The 8,868-nt window shown below is 47.7% G+C and overlaps 1 long non-coding RNA gene across 1 annotated transcript; it reads right to left on the reverse strand.

Moving 5' to 3' along the window:
• Nucleotides 1-4,957: 4,957 nt before the first annotated feature.
• LOC120220795 lies at nucleotides 4,958-8,424 on the reverse strand. Its single transcript, XR_005525662.1, has 3 exons — nucleotides 8,267-8,424; nucleotides 7,754-7,849; nucleotides 4,958-5,195 (listed from the first exon to the last, which is right to left on the reverse strand). It is a non-coding gene; the product is annotated as an uncharacterized LOC120220795 (long non-coding RNA).
• Nucleotides 8,425-8,868: the final 444 nt, after the last annotated feature.

The raw sequence follows: 8,868 nt of genomic DNA on the forward strand, positions 1-8,868 counted from the left end.
TCTGGTCAGAGAAAAGATAGCAGCAATTGCAGAGCTTTGTGGCTATTTCTGTCCACATGTGCCTACGTCCCCCTGCATGGTTGTAGAAGGAGGTGGGGACGGCAGAGACAGAATGTAGGAGGCTAGTGTAACCTAGCGGCTATGGGTAACTCAGACACATCGGCCCCCAACTACTGTTGCCTCACCTCATGGGTCTGGAACAGACACCTATACGTCAGGGTTCACCTAAGCCTTCTCACACGTCAGCCCCAAGAACTGTTTGTTCCCCAGGATGCAGAGAGCGAGGCTTGCGGGGGGGGGAAAGGGGGGCGGGAGTGGCAGGTGGCAGAGGTCAGACAGGAGAGCTGGGCGCCAGGGTGCCTGGCTGGGCTGCCCAGCCCTCAGCCCTCTGGCCTGCAGGCCTACCTACCTTCCAATCCTTCCTCACAGCCCTTTCCTTCCACTGATGTGGCTTATTATCTATAAGAATGGAAATTGTGGATCGTGTCATTCTTATTTTTTGAAGTCACATCTACTGAGGACGTGTCTACCAGGCACAGTGAATGAGAGCTAAGAGGGGTTCAGATACTTCCAAATAAAAATTACCATGAATAACCATGTGTGTTAGAGCTCAAATGGGGCTACTTTGGGACAGCGACTTGGGCTGGCCCTCTATTGGGATGGAAATACTGCTTCTGATAGATTACTAGGCTCCTGTAGACCATACCATCAGTATCCTTAACATCCCGTTTCTACTGATTTCAGAAAGTGAATGGGTTGGCACAGCCCAAGAACCTACTTCTGTCAGTGTGTGGTGGAGAACGACGTCAGGGTCTGCCTGAAATTCACAAAGACCAGCAAACTGGAGGAGGGGAAAGGGAAATTCACATGAACTCAGGCAGAGATGACAAACGGGAAGAGAGAGAAAACAAGGAGAGATGGACAGAGGGGAGGAAGGGAGAAGGGTGGAGGCAGGGAGAGTCAGATTTTCACACGTGCACACGGAGGGCTTTGAAACCCTCGACCCCCGACCCCCAAACCGAGTGCACCTCACAAAACAGGTTCAGCTCGTATTTCAGGCGGTCTCCTTGCCTGGTGTCCGCGGTCCCCGGGGCCCTAATTCACTCCTGCCCTCTCTGCACAATGGCATTCGAACCTGGGAAAATAATTGCATTAGAGCAGATTACTTATAACCGATAGTTATCCGTCTTTTTCTGTTCGACAGAAGTCTATTAAACTCAGCACAGTCATTACCAGCTGAGCTCTAGAGAGCGCCTTCATTAAGAAAATTAAAATCATACTTTTGAATCCAAGCAAAGCCTGTGTAGGTCTCAAGAGCCCGCGTCCAACCCCGACGTTACGCTGAGCCTGATTTTGCCCCCGCGGACCAGTCTCGGCTTTTTTGGATACAGTAGGTCAGGGCGCAAAGATTGAGTGTGATGGCAATTACTCGAAGATAGGAACCTCTGCGCTCTAGAAGGACCATCTTTCTTCCCAGCCCCTAGCCCCCAGCCCCCTCCCCCGCAGCCTTCCCTCCACTGGATCTTTCCAGTTAAAGGCACCACACCTGTGCAGGCGCGGCGGTGGCCAGGAGATCAGGGAAGGTGTGGGTTCAGGGCCCGGGAAGCCACAACGGTGAACTTCCCCAGCTGACGTCTGCCGCCAGAGGCCCGCTCCAAACGCACGTGTTGCGCACACGCACGCGCGCACACGCGGGGAGACGGGAGACTGCCCGCGCCCCCCCCCTTTTGCATTTCACACACTCGTTCCGGGACCAGCGTGGCCTACGAGCATTTTGTCCAACTGGGCAAGGGAGCCTGGCTCCGCGACTGAGCAGGCAGTTGCGTGAAGCTCAGACCGGGAACCTAGGTCCCTCTGGGCGAATCTCCCGCCTCTGGGGGCCTATTTGGGTCTCCTCCTCGGCTCCGTAGGAGTCTCGGCTTGCAGTACCCCAGGCAGACTCGGGGCGCGGACTCGGCCCAGCTCCTCGCCTCTCCTGCGCCCCAGCTAGGGGAGGAGGGCACAGGTGGGGAAGCGCGGACGGGGGTGGGGGGCGGGGAGGGCGACGCCCCCTACCTCCCCGACCTCCCCTTCCCGGTAGCCTCAGGGTGACATCTCCTATTGCTCCAGTGGTGGTGAGATCTCCAACTCCACTCTGAGCTGGAGTCCTCACCCGGCAGGAGAGCTGTCCGCCCAGTTAGGAGGGGGCGCTTTTGCATTGATTTTCTGCGGCATCTGGAAATTCGCGGGGTTTGAAGGATTTTTCGCATGTTTGGTGGTGGTGGTTCTTGTTGTTAGCCACTGCCCTTTGTTTCAAGGTTTTGCTTTTTAAAATGTTAATTTTTGCGTATTTCTCTGACAGGTCTGCCCAACTCAGGGCTCTCAGGGAAGCACAACGGCTTTTCTGTATTTTCGGGGTGCACTTTCCCGGGGCTCTAGGAGCAGAGAAGTGCTGCTTCCATTTTTTTTTTTTTTGTCAGAATGCCCAGTAATAGTTTTCCACCCCTCGTTCTCTCTGTCTAATGAGGGCTTTGAGGTTTATTAGGGGGAAATAGCACACACACCCCTCAGCACTCAAATACAGGATTAGGTGGAGTTGACTTGAAAGTGTATAATATTGTGGTTCCTTGGCAAGGGTCTAATTCTCTTTTTCCCTGATTTCTACTTGACACAAAATCTTACAACATTCAAGTGGTGAAAGTCAGCGAATAGATGTGGACAAATGAACATCTTTTACAGGTCCACGATTTTCAACTCACTAAACGGGTAGGTTTTGTTTTCTTAAAAATTTTTTTCAGGGGAAAACAAAACAAATGCACCTCCACCGTTGTTTTAGTGTTTACTTCTCATCAAAGGCGTACACATCATTCGATTTCTTTTCCCTGTGTAGCCAAAGATGAGGAAATCAGAAACAAGTAGCAGCTTTTGCACAGCAGGAGATCCAAGACTTTTTCAAGATGGGTCTCTTTTCTTGTGCGTTCCCCTTCTTTCTTCTTAAAGCAAATCCAAAACAGATAAAAAAGAAAGAACACCACTCTTCCCGGAGAGTTTATTTTGTTGCCACAATACAGGGGTGGAGCCCGTTAACGGCTATTTGAAATGATAATGCTTGGTGATCTCATTCATCTAATCAGAATCTTCAAGTGGTTTAAGATAAATGGCAAAACGTGTCTTCAGTCTCTTCCTAAAGACCTTTGCATTCATTTACGTAGAACATTGACCAGACTGTGAGTGTCTCCAAATTTCATTAAGTGAAACTGAGATAAATACGATGAGATGTTCACATTTTCTTCCCTTGTAAAAGTATCTTACTGGAAGCATTTTTACTTGGAGTCAGCTGCATTGGGGACACTTGCTTCCTTTTCTTTGCTACAGGTAGATAGATCTAGATATATAAAATGTGTTTTATATATACATACATATTTAAAGGAGCCAAAATTGTCTGCAGCGAACTTCTCTTCCATTTCTGAGCTTAATGAAGACCTTTCCAAAAGTCAGCTTCATTGGCTAGCGGCAGGCTCTGCTTCCTCCTGACCAGGGTTTATATTGAAAGTAAATTTGAACTCCCTGAACTTCTTTAAAACCGGCCAAAAGAGAGACAGACACAGAGTGTGTGTGTGTGTGTGTGTGTGTGTGTGTGTGTGTGTGTGTGAGAGAGAGAGAGAGAGAGAGAACAACTTGGAGCATAAATATTTAATTTACCTCAGTTGGCAAAAATAACCCCAGCAATTCTTCAAACACCGGAAGAGGCGGCTGCCTCTGACTTGCCCCAGGAGAGCACCTTCCCTGTTCCCCGGGTCCCAATCCGGTCCAGAGCACCCCCAAAAAGGAGGGTCGGAGAAGGTGTGACACAGGAGGGTTGTAAAGAGAAGCGAGGGAAGGGAGCGGGTTTGTAAAGAAGACACTCCTGGTACCCTGGCCAGAAATGAACGTCAAGAGACCCACCTTTTCTCCCCCCCTTCCCCCCCCCCCCCGCCCCCGCGCCTCGTTTCTGAGAGCAGTTTGCACAGAATCCCAAAATCCGGTGCTTTCAAAAGCAGCCCCCAAACTCCCCACAAACTAAAGTCCTCACTGCAGGTTCACACTCTTTGTGTGGGGTCTAGCTGTGGTCAGGGGACTTTTCCGAGTCAGGACTGCTATGCCAGCGACTTGCCTAGGAGGAGAGGCTGGCGGCAGAGCCGCCGCGTCTGCCAGCCTGAGATTGCCCCAGCTCTCGTTTACCTGTGCGCCCTCGCGTTAGAGTGGTCGTAAATCCGTGAAGATTAATTGGGAAGCCGAGGAAAATGCCTGTATGCACCAAAACTGTTGAAAAAAAAAAATAACCCAGACACTCTCAAATACTCCCACACTTGTATTTGACGTGAAGCACTAGAGTATGATCAAATGTCCAAGACCCTGGCGGTTTGTTTTGGTGCGCTCCAGCTACCCTTTCCGTTTCCAGCAAAATTGAGAAGCACAGGCTAGGAGAGAAGAAGAACACGCGGGAAATGACTGTGTGCGTGTGTGTATGTGTGTGGGTAGACTGGTACGGAGACAGCTTTTAAACACGTTTTCGATTTTGGGGGGAAAATCGGACAGAGACCAGTATTTTCTTGGTGGTGCAGGAAAGGGTCATTCAAGACCAAGGACTGAATTCCCGAAAGCGATTCTTCAGGACTTTACGGAAACAGTACCATCTCCTCGGGAGTTTATTTGGCGAAGCTGCAAAATACTGTTTTGTATTGATCTCTTTCCCCATTAGATAACATTTTTTTTTCCCCAAAACTTCGACAGCATCTATTAAAAACATTTCCTTAACACTCCGGAATCTACAGTGTGGCCGAAACAAACAAATCACAGCAAAAACCCAGACAATAAAGGGATTTAGAGAAAGAAAATGTGTCCCTTTCCTAGCCATTTGATAGTTTATTCCCCGGAGGCCAAGTGAAGGTGGGGGTTCCCTCGTACTTGATTATTATTTTTATTATTCATTTAAATGTTCAGCCTTTCCAAGTTATTTCTCTCCCGCGGGGTTTTGCTGCAGGACCGAGGTGGGGTTGGTGGAAGGGAGTCACTGTGAGGGGGGGTGGGGGGCGCAGAAAAACAAGATTTGCTTCGCAGGGGGCTGACCCGCAGCGGTCTACTCCACTGGCCAGCAGGGGGCGCTCTGATGTTATATGTGGACGAGACAGCCGAGCGGCTCACAGCTTCCAGACCGGCTTTGCAGTTTCACGCAGCTGCAAAAGGAAGGGGAGGAGGGATTGTAGGTCCTAAACCTTCAACAGCTATTCCACTTGGGTTATTTACCCCTCTGTTCGAAATGTACCTCCGCCTCACTTTACCTACCCACCTCGCTCACCGCAACCGCCTTCCCATCAACCTCTTTTCATCTGCATCTGCGCAGCTCCTGTACAATCTCTCTCTCCCTAGCCTTGAAATATACATTAATGCAACTTATTAAATGCGACGATGAATAGTCAACATTTTTTTCGCCTGTTAGTTCCGCTGATCCAAGCAGGATTTATTTGCAGATCTCACATCCCGGAGCCATAATGCGGGGTTTTTTTTTTTTTTCTCCCTTAAATAAAATTGGTCAAATGTTGACAACCTTTAAGCCAATCTAACACTCAAGATTAGTGATGGGAAACTAATGAGAAAATATCAGATCGCCCGGCCTGAGGGCTGCCAATTAAATCTTCGCTGATTGAAAAATAAAAGCGGACTTGGGGTGTGAGCCCAGCTCAACTTCAACTATTAATTTAACATGTTGCCGGGGTCTGTGCCTTCTCTCCTCTAAACTGCTTTCCCCGTAACACAGCTTCCTCCTCTCTCATCCCTCAACCTAAAAGCCAAATGTTATTTCTCGAAATATTTCAAGAGGTCCAAATCAGGATGATCATTTCTTACACGGTAAATATTAGGCCTTTAAGCAATATGATTTAACTAATTAGAAAATTTACATCATTAAGTGTCAGGGAGAGAAAAAAAGAGAAACAAATCTGCCAGTCATTTTAAAGGAGACAGGCACTATTGAAGTGTGAAGAAATCGGCTCTAATTCAAAAAGGCAATCGGGCAGAAAAAGCCCTCAACATTACCCTGCTAGTTATTAATCAGAAAGGGCTCTCTCCAGCCGCCCCCCCCCCCCCCCCCCCCCCCCCCCCCCCCCCCCCCCCCCGCTTCCCTCCCTCCTCTCGGCACTGAGTTTAAGTTCGGCTTTTTTGCCAGTGGCCCATGTCATATTTATATTGAGGTTTTTGTCTGTTAAAGGACTAAAATTTGAAAATGTTTCAGTAAGAAGAAAACCGAATCCTCAAAGGGAAACATATTCGCAGAATCACCTCTCTTCCAGACAAGCAAACCTGTTGTGATAAGCAATTCTCACCCCACTCTTTATTTTTTTCTCATTCTTTCATTTTTTCCCCCTTCCCATTAAGTTCCTATTTTGAAACCTGCTTGGTGAGAACTAGATACTCTTTGTGTTCTGCTCCCCTCCCCCTCCTTTCTTGCACCCCTCCTTCCTCCAAAGCGAGAAACTTAGACTGAAAGCTGAAAAGTACAAATACATTAACAAAGCCCCACTCACTTGATAAAAAGGCCATGGTCTAGGCTTACATGTCAGGTTTCTAAGCAAAGGGGGATCGGTTGGGTGGGGCTACAGACAAAAGATGATGAACTAGACATTTCCCCCACCTATGTATAATATTTGATAGTGTGGTTAAAGGGGGAAAGGCAGGTAGGTGTGAAAAATTTTAAAGTGCACCGTAGCGTTGTGCGGCTTTCTCTCCATTCCCCACTTCTCTATTCAGCTTCAAACAGCAGCCTCATTATATCTAGGTGCCCCTTCCCATCATACTCTTACTGAAGCCCTGGGTACACCACACACACAGCCCTCTCCCCAGTCTTCACATTCCCAGCAAATTAACTGAAGAGGCAACTGCAAAAGAACTTTGTGAGCAGTTCTATTTGGAAACTCAGGCCCTTGCTGGCATCTCTGAGGACTTGTTCTTAAACAGACATTGGGTTTTTAAAAAACGTAACAGCAAGCCTTAGATACTTGATTTCCCTTCGTTATTATTTCTTTTTAAATTACAAAGGGGTCCCGCAGGCTCATTTTTCTGCCTTCCCCTATTGTTTTATTAGGATCTGTTCTAGCCTAATTTTCTTATCTTCCTCTCTGCCTTACATCCTGAAAGTTTCACTACCTTGCTTCCCACCAAATCCCCGGGCCTGGAATTCTCAGGGCTGGGCTTCTGTGGGCCTGGAGCAGCTCCCCAACATCAGTTCAATGCCATTCTCCACCTTACCATATTTCAGCTTTGCAGGAGAGAGCAGTAGCAGACCTGGGCTATTAACACACCACAGTTAATTCTCTGCGGGAACTTTTACCAGGTGGGACGTGTGGAAGGAGAAAACATCTGTAAACAGTGAGCACTCTTGAGGGTGGGGAGTGAGTTCTGACATCGAGGTCAGAATACATATAAAAATATGGCAGAATTTGTGAAAGAGTTCAGGCTTAAATTTGGGCAAAATAAGAGGAAAGAGGAAGGGGAGGGGGATAGTGGAAAGAATCTAGAATGCTCCCCAAATGCAGCTTATTTTCTGGCCGTCACAGAGCAGATGGGAGTCGAACGTGCTCCTCTTTGAGAAAGATTAGAGTAAAATGGACACTTCTGTCACTTTCAGGAGGCGGGACACAGAGAGGTGAAAATATACAAGACAGTGGCCTCTGGCGCTGCAGGGCTCCCCTGGCGGTCTCCCCACCCTTTGCCCCATCCTTCTCGAAACCCTCCTTACCTTTGTGGCTTGGATCTGATCTGACACACACTGGATGTTCCTGGACTAGGTTCTTTGAGAGGAAACAGACCACGAGAATCAACCGGTCTCCTGCATCTACTCCGAAGCCAAGAAGCATTACAATAAAATTTACAGCGCCTTTAACAACTCGCAAGGAAAGCATTAAAATTCTCTTTAATTGAGGAAACATTGATTTTTAAGTCTAGAAAAGGCAAAATCATAATTTAGCTGCAAACTTTCAGGCGAGAATATAGCGTATGATGTCGCCGTGTTATGGATCCACCCATACAACATCACATCTTTAATTGCGCTACTTTATGAAGTGATAAAGACAAAAGATAAGCCGACTTAGGCAAATGCTTAAAAAAAAAAAGAGGACCTAGAGTAATTTCCTCTTCCAGTTATTTATAAAAGAATTGTCTTTTTTTTTAAAGCAGAAAAAAAAAAATGCCCAAAGGGGAGGAAAGAAAGAAAAAGAACGGAAAACCACAGACCAGTCTAAAAGCAACTCACATTAGCAAATCCGTTGATATTCTTTAGCAAAGAAGGAATGAAGCAAACGCATTTTGAGAAAATGCATTCACGGGCAAAATTGCATCCTCCTTTAAACGAAACAAACCTGGGTCTATTTTCTTACTTTACTCCCAGCCCTTTTGGGGGGCGGAGGGGTGCAGAACCTATTGGTGGATAGGAAAGGGAAAGAAAATCAGGCTTTCTATGTTATTTCTGTATCGGTTTTTGGTATTATAGAGGAGTAAAGAAGTTTTTGTGTGGTGGTTTTTCATTGATCAGTCACTCTGAGCTAATGTAATTATCCTCATCAATAGGAGGCTGCAGAGAGAATCATTATGTGGGTGACATTGATAAATGATCGCCCAGGAACGGCCCTCTCGCGGGCAACCCCCACATCTGACCCTCCCACACACACAATGTAGTCATAGAAACACCTAAGGAGCTTCCAGCGCCGCCGCGAAGGGGCAAGAGAGCGAAGAAAAAGCCTCGGGCGGCCGAGGTGGGGGTGGGGGCCAGTCCCAGATCCAAACCAGTTCCAACGACAAAAAACAGCCAGCGGCGGGGGAGAGCGGAGGGCATTGCGGGTGGGAGAGGCCCCCTTC

Source organism: Hyaena hyaena, unplaced genomic scaffold (assembly GCF_003009895.1).
Source record: "Hyaena hyaena isolate Hyena2069 unplaced genomic scaffold, ASM300989v1 scaffold_727, whole genome shotgun sequence".
In the NCBI taxonomy this organism is placed as follows: Eukaryota; Metazoa; Chordata; class Mammalia; order Carnivora; family Hyaenidae; genus Hyaena; species Hyaena hyaena.